Here is an 18,779-nt window from a genome sequence, read left to right on the forward strand (position 1 = left end):
GAAATGCACACAGCCTTGGATGAACAGAGGTTTGGGGACTTATCCCATTATTTGGCTCAGGAAGGATAAATACCACCAACACTCAATGGCCAGGATCTGTCTCATTTCTGCCTTCTCTTTCCAAGAACAGATGGAAACAGCTCTTGTGCAGAGGCTTTGGAAGAGACAGAACAAAAGGAAGGGGCTCAGGAAAAGGCTGCGGGAGCCCCAGAGCCCAGGGAGCAGAGGAGGCACTGTGTGGTTTCGGTGTGTGTCTCCATTGTGAGTAAGAAGGCCTGGAGAAGCGGGGTGTGGCAGCCCTTGGCACAGGCAGGGAGCCCACAGAGGGTTTCCTCCAGGATGGGCTGAGAGCGAGCCAGGGCAGCAGTTCCTGTGCCACTGCGAGCCCGGCTCCAGCTCCAGCCTCTGCCAGAGCCGCTGACTCATGGCGGGGGGAGGCAAGACTTGGCAACCTGGGCTGTCTCACACAGCAGCAGGTTTTGTTCTCCAAGGGATAACCCAGGGACTGTGTGGCACAAGGCCAAACTCCTGAGTGAAGGACTGCAGTCCTTGTCCCTCTCTGGCCATTCCTAACAGCAAAGGACCACATCAATTCATGCAGCACACAGGGCTTGACATATCCTCATCCTCACTGCTCCCCAGACGATGGGGGAAGGCTGCACAGGAGTGATGCTGTCCTGCTCCTTTCCCCTGCAGCAGTCAGGCCTGGCAGGCCCCAGGAGCTGGGAATGTCCACCTGGGACAGGACGCCACTCCCACGCAGCACAGCAAAACCAGGGCTGTGATTCACAGGGGGAACCACTTCCCTTGGGATAGAGGTAATGGCTCCCATTTCCTGCTCTTTACCTACCCAATTTTTAAGGTTCCCATCCTCACCACAAGCATTACACAGCTTGCACAACAGCATCTGGCCTGCTGTAGTTTATAGCCCAGCACTTCAAGGTGTTTCTTGTCAGTACCTTTAAAGCTGGGATGCATCCACGTGTGAGGAGAGCCCTGGGAAATGCCACCTTCCTTTTGGTAAAATCCTTCAGGAACACCATACATTGCTGTTGGGGCTCATGAGAAAAAGCTTAGGCCCTGTGAATTTTATTAAGACCTCATTTTACAAGTGGATAACAAACCCATGGTCTGGCTCCTGTGATGTACTGAACACTGGGACCTGTGGCTGGCACTGTGCTCTTTGCAAAGGGGTTGAGTAACCATGTTCAAAGGATAACATGGCATTTCACTGCAGTGAGACGGACTGTGACTAGAATTAGGCAGGTGAAAGGGCTCAGTGCTGAAGTCTTTTCTGGAAAGCAACCATCTCAAAAAAGGATCAAAGTATGATACCCCAAGAGGAGATACAATTAAGAGATACATTTACCATTTTTACAAATCACCAAATCATAAGATAACTCGTGGTTAAAGTAACCCCAGAAAGACATGTAGTTCAACCTCCTGCTAAAAGCAGGGTCAGCTATGAGATCAGACCAGGTCACTCAGGGCTCTGACTGGTCCATTTGCCTTTAGGATGCCTGTTGTAAGCATTCATGAGTTTGGGTTTTGCACTAAAACAGAAGAACTTGCACTTAGTGAAAAAGAAATTATAACAGCCTTTGAAATATCAATGAATATGGTCCACAGACTACCAGAAGTGAATTAACAGAAAAAGACTCCCAAGCACTAATTCCTCTGATTTCCAATCTGCTCTGCTAAAGCAGTAAATAAACTGAGCTCCAGTGGTTGACTCTCGAAATTCTCTAAGTTTGCTCTCCACAAGTGGCAATGCCATTGCCAGCCTTGAGCACACAGGTTTGTACAGTTTACATAGAAACACCCTTACCAGGAAAATGTATTTGCTTCCTGGCCAAACACACTAACAGTAAAATGTTGGCTCTTTATAAGCTGCCCACAGAGCCTATCCCTGGAAGCAATAAGCTATTGGTTAAAGATTCCTTAGATTCTTAGTGACGTTTCCTGATAATGGTCCCACTTATAAACACAGATTACAGATTCTGTGCAGGGGTTTAACAGCACTGGCTTGTTCTAAAGTGTGCTTTAGCCTGGGCTATCAGAACAGTAGCTGAATTCCTCCTTTGGCAAAAGGGCAAATTCAGATACCTTTAGTCACCTTTTTCCACCACGAGTCTCACTGAATTAACTGAAGATTGATGATCAGACAATGAACAAAGAAAGGGCTGAGCCTGCACAGAGGGCTAACATGAGGGTTACCATTATACCATGGGACTTCAGAACACCTCTGTGGTAGAAAGGGTCCCAAGTTTACTACATTTCACCTTCAAATCACAATTTTTCACTGTTTTATCAGTTAAAGCAGTTAAACCTGGCAGGTAAGTTTATATTTTCTGAATTCTACAGTTTAACTTAATTCATATACTGGAAGGAGATTGTCCTTGATTTCACTATAACTGCATTCAGACAAAGGATTGCAGATGGAATAGTATATAAAAAATACCAACACCACTAAAGGTGCTCTGCCTTAATTAGAGAGTATGGAAGACAGGCAACATTTTTCACTTTAAAAGCTACATGAGGGCACTTCCTGAATTCAAGACAGCTTTGGCAGTCCTCCCACTGTCATTTCATGTGTTTGTCTTCCCAAAAACACACATCTTCCAAAGTTCAGGGTGTATGCTGGGACCACAACCAACAGCCAAACACAAATACCAACTTATTTATTGAGTGGTATTCCCTAAATTCCAACACAACCTGTTCTGGCTACACCCTACCTTGTCTGGTGGAGGCAGGAGCATCCCTTTGCCACAGTTTTCTTAAACTTTTCTTTGCTGTGTTTAGTGTCCTAAGCCTACAGCTGTAAATAGTCCTCCTACATTATCCCATTCCATAGGTGTGTGTCACCTCCTGCCTCGTGGTACCAAAGTGTCTGTCACCCTCTTCCTTATTGCTCGATCAACGATCCCCTCTAATCACCCTCTTCCTTATTGTCTAAATATTTCCTTTACTACCATTCACACATGGGAATAACTTGTTTTAACGTTTTACATGACAGATATTTCAGAAATCAGCAACATAAAACTACATCAGAAACATAGACCAGATCTCAGCTACCAACATACATTAAATGAACGCATGGCAATCTCCTTTTTCTTTTCTTTTTTAATCTATACTATCAGTACTCCTAACCCTACCTACTAAACCCACAGAACACACCTAGCAGTGATACAAAAGGAGCTAGAAAACATGTTATAAACCCAGAAAAAAAGATGGGGATAGTGTGCCAAATTCATAAAGAGCAGCATTTCATCCCTGTAACTGCAGAATCCAGTTTTATAATTGTTTGTGCTGCTGACTTCCTTCAACACCTGTGACCCTGTTGCCGTGGCCTCATTGCCTGCTGGAAACTTGGCAAAAGACAAGAGAAGAGATATTAGGGAACCAATGCTACATCCTGAGAGAGGCCATAAAGTCCAAAGGTTGAGCAGGATTGCCAGGAGCAGCCTGATAAAGGAAGGAAGCATGTGGCTCTGTGCAGACAAACTGCTGTGCCCGAGTACAACGTGTTCAGAGCCAGGAGCTGCACCCCAACTCTCCCACACTCCACAGAGCACACACTATCCAGGGACTCTTCCCAAACAGCCCCCTTGAAAATTAATTATTTTCAGTCCCTTTTTGAAATGAGCATGTAACTGTTCAGTGCCAGAATTTCACAGATCTTAAATTTCAAAAAACACTCCTCTTTATTATTTCAAATTAAGGGAGTATGATTTGTTGATTTAATAAAAGAAAAAAATCCCATGCAATACCCCTTCTGAATTAGCATATTCAAGCCCTTCTGAAATCTGGCTCCAGTAAAGAACTTGTCCTTAAAAATCTATCAGACTGTAACTAAGCTTGTCACTTGGCATGTGAAATAAATAAGCCAATAATCAGATCCTTCAGAAAATTTCAATTAAACCTCTAAAACTGTCTCATAAAACACCCAGCATTTGGAGAGTTTTTATTCAGAAGGAGAGCACAGCACCTAAAGGTTTCACAATAGGAAGAGCATGGGGCATTAATAACTTTTCCCCCCTCTTTCCTACTCACCACTCGCTCAGTTACACGAGCACAGTGTTTTGTGATGCCACTCTGTGAATCTGAGCAGAAAAGCCTTTCCTGGCTTTCAGCACGAATGAAACCAAGAGCCCGGCATGGCCCCACAAAGACTGAGCAAGCACAAGCAAAGAGCAGGACTGGCAGCCAGGGGAGGGAGGAAAAAGGACACGGATTGCTTAGAGCTCATATTGCTGCTGAGCACTTTCTATTATAAAACCATAACCTAATATGCTTTCAAGACTGTGACTCTGAGCCGCTTCCCACCGTGTGTCTCCTTCCCTGTGCAGATCCTACAGGGAACATTCCCGCGTCCGACACCGCTCTCTGTTATATTTTCATTATTCACTAAACAAGAGGAAGGAGAAGCCCAGCAGTGCCCCTAAACACAACATCTGCCTTGAGAAGCAACAGCACAGTCCTTAAGGCCGGCTCTCCCTGTAGTGCAGTGCCTGGCTCGGCAGTGCTGTCCTCCCTGGGGAGCCCAGCTGTGGGAAGCAGGAGCAAGGAACTGCCTTTTTAGGAGTGTGGCTGAGAGGGGCCGGGAAGCGTGGGGCAGGATCAGGGCCCCGGCAGCAGTTCCCTGGCCTTATAAGGACAAAGCCAGGTATTTTCCCAGGCAGCACACCCAGGTAAGGCCCGGCAGGACTTCCCGGGATCTCCCTCTGCCAGGGGAGACCCTTGGCCACTGCCACACCTGCTCAGTGCAGACCGACAGCCCCGCTGTCCCCAGCCTCTGAGCATTTCAAATAGGCCTTATTAGGAAATAGGGAAGCTTAATTAACTAATTGGAAGATGGTTTTGAGATCTGCAAAGCCAGATGGTTTGTGGGTGAACTGTTCTTGATATTAATGTGACATTTTAAGGCATTCACAGCAACATTTTGGAGCGCAAGTCTCTAATGTCAGGCATCTTTTCAGCTGCCTACGTAAGAGGGAAGGTTTCCAGAGGTGAGGAACAACTGGATTCTCAAGGGCTTTGACAGGAGGGACAGGGCACCCAAAGCCTCAGACACTCAATAATTTGTTTAAGCAATCTTTAGGAACATACACAATTAAGACTCCTCCCCAGCTGCCTAAAAATTAAGGCTGCTTGACACAAAAGCCAAAATGTTCTAGTTTCATTCAGTTTCAGTGAGATTTCTTCTTGTTACCTGTTTTGTTTTTCCATGGAGCGAAACAAACTAAAACACTTCAGGACAAATCCATCCATACAGGATATATATGTAAGTAGCCCTGGCCATGAACTCTCCCATATTGTTGCACTTTTTACTTTCCTGACTCTGATTTTTATAAGTAGAAAGAGGAGGCCGTGACTGAAATAGAAAAAAAGCACCCCTTTTCCTCAGGAATATTCATTTTAAAATTGATATTTGAATCTTTATCAGAAAAATAGCCACAAAAATGGAGTATCCTTGAATATTTTTCTTTGGAGAAATAAAAAAAGTAACTTCTCTTTAGATATGGTTAAAAAAATCATTTGAAGTGTAAAGTTAAAATGAGACACTACCCACCCAGGATTAATCCAGCTTCTCAGTTGTGATTATGAAATGGCACATTGAAATTCAAAGAATTTCCAAGATATTTTGCCAACTTAAATTTTTTTGAGGTTAAACTTTGCTAACTGCCTGCCTGGAGATGCTGAAAAGTGTGGGTTTAGCTGAAAGCAGCTACTTTAAACTTAAAGATATGAGAATGGCTTGACAGTATTAATCTGTACAATGTTTTAAATCCACAAAGAAGTGTCTGCTCTGCACCCCAAACTACTGCACCCATTTGTGCCTTCAGGTAACAACCACAGCAGGAACCCCAAAATTTGGATTCCTCTTGCCACATCCCACTTGCAACATAGTGCCAAGAAAACATGGGGGAAGTACTAATTCCCCCTGGGTAATCACAGGGCATCCATTTCTAGGACTCCTAGAGAAATGAGGCCACGGACAACAGGAAAAATTACATGAATTTAATACATTAAATATGTGACAAGTCTGAGCTCAGACTTGTGTAGGACTTTCTCTAGTTGTTGATTGGGCTGGGATTACATTTCCACAGCTCCAAAAGAGCACCAGGGCAAGGCTACATTCATAAAAGGAATAAAAGTTTTGACACCAGGTTTCATATTGTAAATTTCTCCTGTAAAATAACCTGCTTGCCAAAGCAGTTCAGCTGCCAGAAGGGGAGAGAGGCTGGGAAACTTTATTCCCTTTTAAAAGCAATGAGTTGCCTGTGCTGCTCAGGTACACGAGGCAGCACTCCAGAACCAGGGAGCATTGGCTCATTAGGAGCAATTAAAAACAAAATTCTGAGGGGACTTTAAAAACAACAACTTCCCAAAACAAAACATGCATATGTACCACATGCATTTGTTTATGCAGCTGTAATGAGTGATGAAATCCATTTATGAGCTGAAGTCACAAGATTCTAAGCAGGTCTTTGTTTAATCTCAGTAAGTCATGACATTTCCCTGCTACTTATAATAATGAGATTTGGATCAACATTTTCAAACCTCTGCACCTGTTTTTTAACACTACTCACCAACTGCACTTCTCTGCTTCTCTGCAGACAGAACAGGCTGTTCTGGAGGCCCCACTTCGATCAAGCACCCTAAAAACAGATACAGAAACCTGGGTTTAGTTGAACACATGCCTGCAGTTCTTGAATTCAGCACATCTTCTGCAGTTCTTACTCAGACTGAGACTCTGGGAAACCTACAAAGAGCGTAAATAAAAATCAATGAGACCATTAGTGGGATGAATACTTACAGCATCAGCCCTTCTATAACCACAAAGTCTGCCCAGATGGATGCCCTTAAAAGACTTTCAGAAGGTTTGCTTCAGACAATGGCTCTCGTTCCAGCACGTTGCTGTGACTTGGGAGAATAAAATGAAGATAAATGCAGCTGTTTCTGCTTACATTAATGCAGCATTAGTGCCCTCAGTAACAAAGGTAGGACAGAGTATGCAGGAAAATACAAGATTCAGCACAAATAACTATTAAGTTACATGTTTTGTGTATTTATAAACTGTGCTAGGCTTTAGATGTATTATTATATAGCTTTAACATCAGTAATCCTGCATATAAATCAAGACCATGTTCTTAGCTTTGATATTAAGTAGAAGAAAAAGGGCAAGACCAGAGATATTTGGCACTGCTGCTTTTGTCATTATGCTGCTATTAGCTTTGCAAACAGCTCTGATGTTTTGTGAGGATCAGATCAAAACTAAATGAATACAGGTCCACTGGTAATACAAACAGAGTGACTTTGTATTAGTTCTTTCAAGAAGGGAAAAAAGGTTAGACTCCTGGGCTGAACAAAAAGTTAGTGTACCAAAGTTACCAGGACAGGGCAAACCAGAGAGAAAAAGTTTTCTAGGCCTGTAAGGTGTGAGGGAAAATGTTGCTCCAATACCTTTCTCTGTTGTGTCTCTCCTTTGGCCCATTCACCTCCTGCTCTCCAGAGTCCCAGGAGTGCAGGTGGATTTTCGTGTGTCAGAAAACCAAGATGGCAGGAGAATATAAGGACAATGCAAGAACCTTTCACCTGGAATGTTTTATTCCAAGCAGCCTCTTTTTTATGTGCAAAAGCATAAAGTACAAGACAATTTATCCAGCAGCTTTGACTCATATTTAGGAAGTCTCTAACAAGGCCAGAGTTAAATATGCATAACCAGCAAAGTCTGTGCATCACCCAACTGGCACCAACACAGTGTGTTCCTACTCCTTGCAATTTTTACAATTATTTTTGTTGATGTAGGAAAATAATATGCATTATTGCCTCAGAAATTTATATATGCTAGCTATATTCATGGGAAAACAAACTTAAATGCTATCTTCCTACCTAAATCCTAAGTCTATAAGGATTATATTTTATATTTCTCCATTTCCAAATTTCTCTTCAGTGATTTTCCTTTCTCTTTTGAGATCTACTATACCAGAATGTCCAAAAGAAAACAGCTGTAACAAGTCAGAGTAACAACTGAAAAACACATATCAGTAAAAACCATTCTTTAACATCTAAGCCCACATGAACTAAACCCAGCTGAAAACTTCTGAGAAGTTAAATTAAAATAAATAACTGTGAGAGTTAAGCAAACAGTTCCCTTACTGGATTTGCTATAACTGACTAAAACCTTTCTTCCTCTTTCCACATTAAAGGAGAGTCCTAAAACCACATTTTGCATATTTTATTAGCTCAAACCTTTTCTAACCTGGTTCCCAGGTCAGACCAAGTCTAAAAAAACTTCAAAAAGTGAATCTAAGATTATTCTAAAATAACAAAATGCAGTGGAGTGTGAACAACAGGACTATCAATAAATGTCTACTCTTATTCCCAGACCCAGAGTGGAATGCTAAACAATTTTAGCCCCCAAGATTCACAATTTATTGAACTGAACTTGCACACCAGCTTTAGCAATCAATGCTGCCCATCTGATGCCTCTGAATACTTTCACCAGAGAGAGGAACTGCACGTTTGGAGAAAGAAAAACATTTCTGTGATTGTTTTAAAAATCACAGTTGAAAGTTTCATGAAAGGTCAGAAAGCAAGTTCTCCTGGTAGACACAGATTAGCAGCAGAGGGTAGGCAAGGTGCTCAGGGTGTATGGGAAGGGTAATCCATCAGATTGATAGCACCACTATGTATATGGTACAATTATATCTTATCTCCCCAGCCCTGCAACCAAAATAAACCCCATGGAAGCCTTGGAGTCTGCTTCTGTTGTCTTTAAGTACACACCCCTTAGGGTGGCGACCCAGGACACACCACACGCCTTTTACCTCATGTAAGACAAAAGCAAAACAAATATAATCAGTATTTTTCCTTTTAGGACTCTCACTGAGCCTCTTTGATGTGTTTTCCCTAATCGTTTTCTCATTTTAATCATCACACTCAGGGGTTTCTCTGAGCTTATTATGGTTTAGGTTTTATGTAACCTCTTCCAGGCGGGCGCCTTCCCAAGCTCCCAACACAGCAACTGCTGTAACAGTACACAGCAACTCTACACCAAGGAATACCTTGGCCAAATGAAACCAAAAGGGAAATTTAGATGAGTACATTCTGCTTAGGTTGGAATTTTGGCTCAGACACAAGAGTTCACACTCCTGGTCTTGCAAGAAGAAGCTGTAATGGAGATACTGAAAATGAAAGTATCTCTTCTACTTCAAAGCTGAAAATCCGGCTGCTTCTACAAAGTGTTTTTCTGCTCTGGGAAATTTTACTTATCTACACCCATTCATGAAGGGGAAATCCTTGGTCCTGCAAGTTACCTGCGGGTTTGCCATTCACTTGACTAGACCTGAGACTCTACCAGCGTGATTTACTGGCATAAAACTAGTTAAATTTACATTTCCAATTTCCACGTGGCTGCTTGCCAATATTTCTTTGTCTTAGGAGCAATTATTCACATTTACACTTTACCTTGATTCTCTTTAGCAACACTCCTATTTACATAGATAATACTTCAATGGATTACTACATTCTTTTCAGTTTTACCTAAAAGGTGCACTGATGTCCTATAGCTCAAAATTTTTCCTGATCCACTATTAACAAAATGGCTCAGTTTATGACAGGCACCATGTAAAACTCACATAAATGGAATATCTATAAAACGTCTGTTAAACAGCTGCCTCCCGTCTAAGCTGCCAGTAGATGAGGTTCTAGAGTCAATTTCCATTTATCAGCTAAGAATTACTGTTATCACCGATACTCATTTCTGTTGTTCCATTCCATGACGCTGCCCATGGAGGAAGCGGGAGCTGGGACAAGAACTGGAAACATTTCCTTCACGTGGGAAGGTGCCCTGCTAAGAAACTGCTTATTGAACCTGACAGCAGGCGTATAAACAACATTAGAGGGAGTGTTCACACATGTACTCCCAATAAAGGGGAGGACAAGGCGGTGAAAGTCAGAGCTATTACAAGACAAATACAAATTAAAGACATTGTTTTTAATCTCCGGGATACTAAAATGTTTTTTGAGAGCTCCCAGTGTTTGGGGTACGAGGGAGGAAAAGAAATGGATAGGGGAGCAATAAGCTCTGCTGAGACTTTTCTTATGGTTTCTGTCACCTTTTGTGGGGAAAATCATTGCAGAGAAAAGCAGGACAGGATTTTGAAACTAACAGAAAAGGACTTGCTAAAAGGTACTTTGGTCTCTGTAAAACTTTCCATGGGGCCTGAAAAAGCACCCTGAGCACGCCCTTTATCACACAGTTTTGCATATGAAATGCTGTTTGTTTCAGAAGCAATTGTATATTTTTACCTGGGGGGTTATTCCCGTCAATTGTCCCCTGATTACTGATCTGTGAGAAGCAAGTGAAGGAAGAAGAGCTACCACAAAGATAGAAGTACAACTATTGAAGTTCATGGGATTTTCAACTTTCCCCCTCCTTACCCAAGAACTTTCAGCTTTGAGTGAACACTGCCATATATATTTTTTGTTTAGCTGCCTGGTGGGCCACCTGAAAACCATCAGCACTCTGAGAAGAAAGCTGCTATGGTTTATTCAGAATTTCCTTAACCCGAAGTCCTGCTGTGCATTGCCATTTCCCAGAAAGGTGCATTGTTCTATCAGCACCCCTATCAAATCCAGGAGCAGAGCCGCGCTGTCGGGACGTGCAGCAGCTCAGATAGGCCGGGCTGTTGCAATGCTGTTGCAATCCTGTGCAGAAAACAGAACGTTAACACTGGCATGCTGCTCCCACGCCCTCCCCTCTCCAGGCTTCCCATTAACTCCGTGACACCCTGCGAGGCGCAGGATTTATTTACACAACACCACTCTTGAGACGGGCCTTTGTTCGGCTGCGATGTTGACAAGGTTTAGGAAGCACTACCCGCCAGAGTAAAGGTATATTAAGCATCAGCTGAGGATGAAAGAAATGCTTTGAGACTCGCTTGATGGAGATTCCAGCTGCAGTACAATTCTCTTTTAGCCAGGAGCTGCTGGGACAAACTAGGGAAGCTGCTGGCTTTCACAGACAGCAGTGGCTGGCACTCGCACGGTGGTTCCACGAGGACTTGAATCCGGGATATGTGGTGACACCCTGAAAAGAAGCAAACTCCTCTCTGCCCAGCCACTGAGGTTTTTGCTGGGCTGGATGGAGCGGGACGTGTTTCCCAAGAGCGCTCACCTCAGGGCTGTGTCAGCGCCAGGGAGGGGACAGCGTGGGAGCCGGAAAAGGCAGGACGGGCTCTTGTGTCAGCAGGGCCGGCCGAGCACACGGCGAGCCCGACGTCACTCCCGGCTCTGCTGATTTACATCTGCTCGGGAGCGCTCCTCGCTTCTCCTTAAAAAGCATTGCTAGATGGAGAGCAGCTTACAACAGAACACCGGTGTAACAACTGCCAGGGAAGCTCCGGGGCAGATTTAGTGGGTGGAGGTGGCCAAAGGGCTGTAAGCCCCACTCCTCTTCCCTAAGGGGGCTATAAAGCAGGAGAATTCCCGTGTTTCACGTGGTCATCTTCTTGCCAAAAGTTTGGACTGAGGAACAGGGCTTATTCTTTAGGAAATGATCAGTGGGAAAGTAGAGAGGTGCTGGTGGCTGTGCCTCAGCATCCCCCCTTCTGGGAAGCTGCCATGTGATAATTCCTCCTACATGAACAACTCCAAATCATTTTCAGAGACTCTGAATGTAAAGAAAACAAAACAACCCCCACAAAAAGCAAGCCCTTAGTAACTGGAAGATATTTGGTCAAAAAAGTCAAAGAGTGACCAGAGAGTTAAACTGGCATAAATCCAAGTGCCAGTATATGCTCCACACAGTCCTGGGTCAGATTCAAAATGCATTACAAGGCTCATGAACCAATAAAAATGCCATTGATTGATAGCCTAAAAGCAAATGGGGACAGTAGCGAATATTTTATACAAGAAGTTCATCCTAGATCATCTTCCAGATGAAAATCCATTGCTTCCCTGTACCTATTCCTTAGTGCATTTTAAAAAATAAAAGTAGTTCATACCACTTGTCCAGCATTTATTCCCCTCAGATATGCCTGCTTTACTAGGACTTCAGTCTCATTATGCCCATTTTACAAGGAGGGAAATCAAGCTGCAAAGATGCTAAAGGTGATTAAAGGTCATTCAGTAGGGAGGCAAAAGCAGGGAAGAGTGCAATTCCCATTTGAGTTGACTCTTTTCTCCTGTTTTTCCTCTTTGGGTATACAGAAAATAAGATTACTTTTCATTAAACTCACAAGGTTATATTAAAGAGGTGAACAAATTTTTTTCCAAACGTTTAAAGTTTTCTTAGTTGTCTTGAAGGGAAATGTATTCCCCACCAGTCCTGATTAAGGGTTAGGTGAATACTCTGGTTACCAATAACATAAATGGAAAATATACCCTGTTCTTATTAATATTTATGTAATAATCCAGGGCTGAAATTGGCTATCATTGAACTGACCTCAGATCTCTGACATAAATGCCTATTTGAAGCACCTGGCAATGGGCTGGGAGCATCCACACCCAGAAGTGCTTTGTCTGGGCTTGCAGCTCTGCCAGCCACACACCTTTTCCTACACCGCTGCAGGAACTGGGAAACATCAGCACAAAACGTGCTTATGTAGAGCAAGGCTACGTTGTACCATTAACTCTTACAACACACGTGCTTCACCTCCCTGACATGACTTACCTGAGCCCACAGCCCTTTCCTCACTCAACAGAAACCTCTGGAAATCTCTGCATGCTGCAGCTGGTTCCCAGCTCTCTGAATACCACACAGACACTTCTGGAATGGCTTTCTAGTTGTTTCCTATTTAAAAAAAAAAAAATTTAAATCAATCGGAACTTTAATTCATAGCCATCAGAGCCTTTAGGCCTTTGCTTAAGCGTTGTCCTTTTATTCTGAAAATTCTCCTTGATCTTATGAACTTGTTTTTAACATATTCAAATGTTATGGCTTTTTACATGTTTCATATGTTCTCAACAGACTGTAAACAGTCCTGAGAGCTGAGCAACCCATCTGCTAAAGGCACTACCAGCTGCTCATGGACTTGCTCTAGCACACACGGGAACAGTGCTCCTGAGTCTATTGTAAAGCACAAGATCTCAGGTAGTGACCTTATGATTCTGGGCTAAATTTCCCATCTCTTCTTCCTTCTGAAATAAGGGAACATAGAGATGCTCTAGCGTTGGCAGCTGCATACAATTTTGACCACAGAACAGCAATATTGAGAGGTTGAGCATCCTGGTTCTTGTCCTGTGGAAGTCCTGAGGGTCTGCTGTGGGTGAGCCCGGGACATTCCCAGCCCATGAGGAGACAGAGGTGCCCAGACAGGGAGGAGCAGCTGCGTCATTGTGTGATAGTTCAGCTGGGATCAGAGATCAGGTTGTTGTTTATTAATCAGGTGGGACAGAGGGAGAGAAGCAGTTCAGCAGCACCTTCTCCAAAACAGAAACCTTGAACTCTGCTTGTGCTTCCAGGCACTGTCCTTCCCAGGCCGTGCCCTTTCCTCCCCACATTGCCTTCCTTGGCTCTTTGGCAACCCTAACTGCTCCCACACCATGACTCCAACACAAATGACTGTCATCCACAGTGAATGTTTCCATTTGAATTACGTGAGCAGGCACTCTGTAAACTTCCCCACAGGCTCCACCACATTAATCCCTGGGAAAGAGCAACCTGCAGGACCAACTTTCACTCTTGAATGCTTTCTCTGTTTGCTGCTCCTCCTGTCAGAGCCATTACCCGAATTCAGACAGGTGTCCTTACATCTGTCACCCACCAGCCACGGCTGACATTCAGGACAGGAACTTGCTGTCTGTGTCCAAGCCTGAGCCCACGGCACAAAACAGGAAAGCTTGATTGCTCCCTGGAAATCCCTGAGCTCTGTGCTGCTTTTCATTGGGCAGTTTTGGTCTCATGCAGACTCGCTTCCTCCGCTTCTCCTGTTGCAAGCACTGCTTTATCCCAGGTTGCCAGGAGCCTACTGTGCCAACAGCTGCTAAGACAGAGCAAGGTGTCAACTTTGACAGAATGCCAGATTGTTTATTAATTAAAGATTTAAGCCCTCTTTATCTGTCCTGAGACCCTAATCTAAACTGAGCTATTTTACAAAGGGCTCTGAATGGTTAAATCCAGTTATTCTGAGGCTTTCAGTCACAACTGGCAACTACAAATAAATCCATTTTGTTGACACTACTGTCTGTTTATTGAAATACCCAAAGACCACAAAGCTAACTTCAGTTCTCTACAGCAAAACCCCAGCTCAGTAATACAGGAATATATGCACACTTACAGCAGGATCTTTCCCCCTGAACACAATAAATATCTTTTCAAAGGTGTTCACCAGCCTCCCCAGCACTCAGCATCAATATGCTTCTATTTGTATGGTACATTTATCCTGCTGCCAGCTCCCAATGCCAAGCAGAGCCGTCTGCTTCCCATATGCCACCCGTCCTCCAGTGCCTCCTCTCCTGCTTACCTTCCCCCTCTGGGCTCCCACTGTGGATCAACTGCTACTCTGCCATCCTTCTTGGTGTGTAGAGGATTTTTTCGACTGCAATCTCCACAGGATGGGAACTCTGCCCAACTCTCCAGCTAAGCTGTGGTATAGAAATAAAGAGCACAGAGACAATTATTGGTGTGACATTTAGATTTGTAACATCCCAAACATCCTTCTAGAGCAAGGTGTCCCTGCCCAGGGCAAGGGGGTTGGGACAAGATGATCTTTAAGTACCCTTCCAACCCCAGCCATTGCAGGATTCTAAAAATCACAGGAAGCAAGGCCCCAGGGCTCCTTTCAGACTCATCTCTAAACAATGTGATTAACTTCTACTTGCTCAGGGTTTTGATCAAAAATTTAAAAATACATACAAGTGTTTGTAAAAAAATTGTCAAGTTCATTACTTATTTAAAAATATATTTCTGAGCACTTGCAGCGAGTACTGAAGTCCTCTATAGCACAATAATGAGAAATTTAGTACAACTAGTGAGTGGTCATCCCATCCACTTTAGAGACAATCATATCACATCTTTCATTCAGATGTTGCTGCACATCAACATCCAGGGTTTGAAATGCTCAGGCAGCATTCTTAGGAAAATGGAAAATGTTTTTAGTGGTTCCTCCCTCACTTCTGCAGCCTTTCTGTGTGTTTACAGCACTGCTGTCCTGCCTCAGAGGTAACCCAACAGGTCTTGCAAAGCCTCCTAACTTTGCCCCACCTCCATCATTCACAATCTTGTCTCTCTAACCTACTCATTTTCCCCCATTCCACAAACTATTAGTTTCAAAGAAATTCAGAGATTAATTAAAATGATTGGTGGGATGAGTAGGTGAGGGGGACAGGCTAAAGGGCTTGACAAGAAGGAAGATGAAAAGGACTAAGTGCGTATGGCTTGGTTATGCGATGACTAATGGAGGGTGGAGGAGATGGACACGATATTCATTTACAAGTGCCTGTGGTTCTGAAGAGCATTTTTCATGTGCAAAATGAAGACTCGCTCAAGACTGGCTGAGTTATTTTAGAGTTTTGGTTCCAGAGTCCTCCAGGTCAAGTTGTGATTCCCACCTTTCCCCTCTGTCCCCAAATGATTGATTTGTTTTTATTTCACACTCAGTTCCTGGATCTCCACCTGGCCATAGGAGTCCTGCTGGGAGCAAAGAGCAGGAGGAGAGGCCACGGAAGCCGGGGGTGGATGAGGTGGCAGCTCTGCCACGCCTGTGCTGTGCTGCAGACTTGGACCCACTTGAACTGAGGATGCAAACACGCCCTGAGGAACAGCAAGGGACTGGGACTAGAACCTGGGAAGGATTTCACTTCCACTTGGCCCAAGGAAACTCTTGTTGTACCTTCTCACTCCCACCTTCTTTTACCATGCTTTAATAAATGATGTTTTAGTGATGGAGTAAATAACAGAAAAGTACTGACTCTTCAAACTCTTGTCTCCCCCAGTTGGAGAAATCTGGTCTACAGTAATTCCTTAAGCAAGTGGAAAGCACTGTGTGAAAATCCAGCAATTTCCAGTTTTACTCACTTTAAGATGTGAAGAAGGGTATCACATTTAGAAAGCATGAAGTTGTTTGTTTTTTTTAAAAAAAAGGCAAAAAATCTATATAATAGCTTTCTGTACAGTAAAAATGTTACGGAAACTTCTCTGAGGAGGAGAAAAAGCAAAATAGTCCAACATGTCTAAAGAAAATTATATATTGAAATATTTAATATACATGTAATAATAGTATTTGGAAAAAAGGTGGGTTTTTTTCTGTGAGCACTGTTTCCAATATAAAAAAAAAAAAAAAATCAGAAACTGACATTTATTCTTTTTTCTCTTTTTTTTTTTTTTTTTTTTTTTTCCCAAACGATTTTGAAATAAGTCAAAAGCATTTGAGATGCAGAAGTGAAACAAAACAAACCCATTTATTCCTGGACACCAAATATAATTTAGACGGATGTGGTGCGTGTTAGAAGTTTTAATTTGTCCCTGAAAAGCCATTTAATTATTCAGATTATCTGATTGCCTCACTCAGGCTTCTATTGATTGATTAGAGAAGTTTATAAATCAAAATGTGCATTACTGCTGCTCAATGCATTGGCCTCTCAGAAATACAGGGCAGGGATTGGCAATTCCTAGCCACAGGTTTGTTTATTGAGCCATGTAAATGGCTCTGGTTTGTACCTGGGTCAGGAAGTGTTCCTTCATCCTACCAAAGGAATATTTTCTTAAGGACGTCAGGAAAGGGAGAATAAAAGCCTGCAATTAATAGGTGTTTAATAAATCAGGGCATAGCCACCAGACTTCCCAGCTCCTTGGCTAATGGCCACAAAGGATCACTATCCATAGGTCCCACTTCTAGACCTGCTCCACTCTGAAGGTCTCAGGTGCTGAACTTGGGACTGAAATCTTAGCCAAGTCCTCCCTAAGGTCCCCAGTTAGGTAGAAAATCCCCTGGGAGCAGCCAAGAGCTCTTGTCTTTGATTTCAGAGCTCTCCTGCTCCCCACAACCTTCACAGGCTTCACCTTGACTCTATTGCAGCCTGGACCAAATAACCTCCAGTGAGCAGCAATTAAAGTAATGAGTGATCCCCACAGCTACAGGGCCTCAGCTCCTACACGTCTCCAGCAAACTGGAATGTCTGCTCCTGAAACCCCGCCTCTGCAGGAGGAAGGAAGTACAGAGCTGAAATGGGTGGAGGGGAAAAAAATTAAATTCAATTAATCCCTCCAGCCCGATCCAACACTCACTGAAGCTAATCAGAACCTTGCATTGATATCAGTAGGCTCCAAAGGCAGTTTTACAGGTTATACAAATCTGTAATAAAGAGTGGTTTAAGCTACACTGAGCATGTTCCTCATAGTCTGAACTTTGCTTTCTAGGACAACAGAAACATGTAGCAGAAAACCCCAAAAGATAAAACAACACAACCAATTAAATACATAGAGATAATCGGAATAAATTTTATTAGTGTTTGTCTATACAGCAAATTAATAGCATGACTTCCTATGTACCAGAAACCACAAACAACCTGCCCCCCCCCTTTTTTTTTGCTTTACTGGGAGATATTTAAAATACTTTATTTCAAAATTAACAACTGCATACATTAATGACTTAGAATTCAAGTCTTGCGTTTTTCCAGATTTTCTTCCTTGCCCTTTATAAACATAAAAGCTGTGAGGTGACACAGAGATCATTTATGGGCTATCTCCGGGGGTTGTAACATATCAAGGACTGCCACATCAGGTCCAACGAGATACCCATCTCTGACAGGGGCCAGGAGTGGGTCCCTAGGGAGGCACAGAAAACAGGGATGCTCCCCCAGGCACAAGTCATTTGCAGCTCCGGGATTTCCAGAGCCAGTGTAGATCCGTGATTCACAGACCTTAAGTGATTTCTCTTCTGTGAATTCATCCAATCACGTTAAAATCCCTCAGCCCACCCTTGCCAGGGAGTTCCAGCGCTGAACCACAGTCCTGTGAAGACATTTCTCTGGTTTATTCTGAACCTGCTAGTTTCATTTGATGCCCCTTGGCTCTGGGGCCAGAAGAGTCACTCACTGATCTCTATTTATCTTGTATGTAAAGATTAAAAACGAATTAAACAACTGCTGTGAGTGCATACTGCATTAATGAATTTCAGAGATTTTCTTATGCATGTGCAGTAACTTAGTGCTGTCTGGCTGAACAGTTTATGCAGCTGAAGTTTGAATTACCTGCAGTCCAGAGAGATGCTTGCTTTGTGAAGGATGCGCAGACACCAGCAGCATACAGCAAACCCCCACATCCAGTCCAAACTTTGCATTTTGTGCCACAAACTGTTAACACACTGCATGTATTATTTCCATCATTCCAGTTAACACCAGTGCCCACCGTGTGGCCAAAGTCAGGTGGGAACACCGGGGTAAAATGCAGAAGAAAAAACCCCAACGACTTCAAAGAGGGGATCTGGACCTTCACTTTTCTTTCACAGCTGCTGATGTTTCTGTTTGCTTCACTGTTCCCTCCTATACGGTAACTGATAATTATGTCATTATATCCAGGAAAAAATAGCACTGGGGAATTTGAAAGTGTGTTTTCAAACCTGGACCTAAGTTTGTTAGCTTCACATATCGTGAGAAGGGACTGAAGCTGACAGACCAAGTTCTACACTGACAAAAAGCTGAACAGCAGGTAACAGCTCCGTTTTGGAAGGATAAGGAGCACTTGTTGCACTGTTGGCAATCAAACACACAAGTACAGCCCTGCAGTCCCTGTGCCACCCCGTATTGTCACCGTCTGCCCTCAAATAGCT

At 43.3% G+C, this 18,779-nt stretch overlaps 1 protein-coding gene across 1 annotated transcript in view; it reads right to left on the bottom strand.

Moving 5' to 3' along the window:
• Positions 1-18,779, bottom strand: part of LOC130256018 (FGGY carbohydrate kinase domain-containing protein-like) — a 165,364-nt gene that overhangs the window by 124,040 nt on the left and 22,545 nt on the right. The window contains exons 2-4 of the mRNA XM_056497201.1: positions 14,475-14,595; positions 12,683-12,802; positions 6,594-6,662 (exon numbers count right to left, since the gene is read on the bottom strand). The gene's annotated coding sequence lies outside the window, so the exon portion shown is untranslated. The remainder of the gene's footprint in view (positions 1-6,593; positions 6,663-12,682; positions 12,803-14,474; positions 14,596-18,779) is intronic.

Source organism: Oenanthe melanoleuca, chromosome 8 (genome assembly GCF_029582105.1).
Source record: "Oenanthe melanoleuca isolate GR-GAL-2019-014 chromosome 8, OMel1.0, whole genome shotgun sequence".
Lineage (NCBI taxonomy): Eukaryota > Metazoa > Chordata > Aves > Passeriformes > Muscicapidae > Oenanthe > Oenanthe melanoleuca.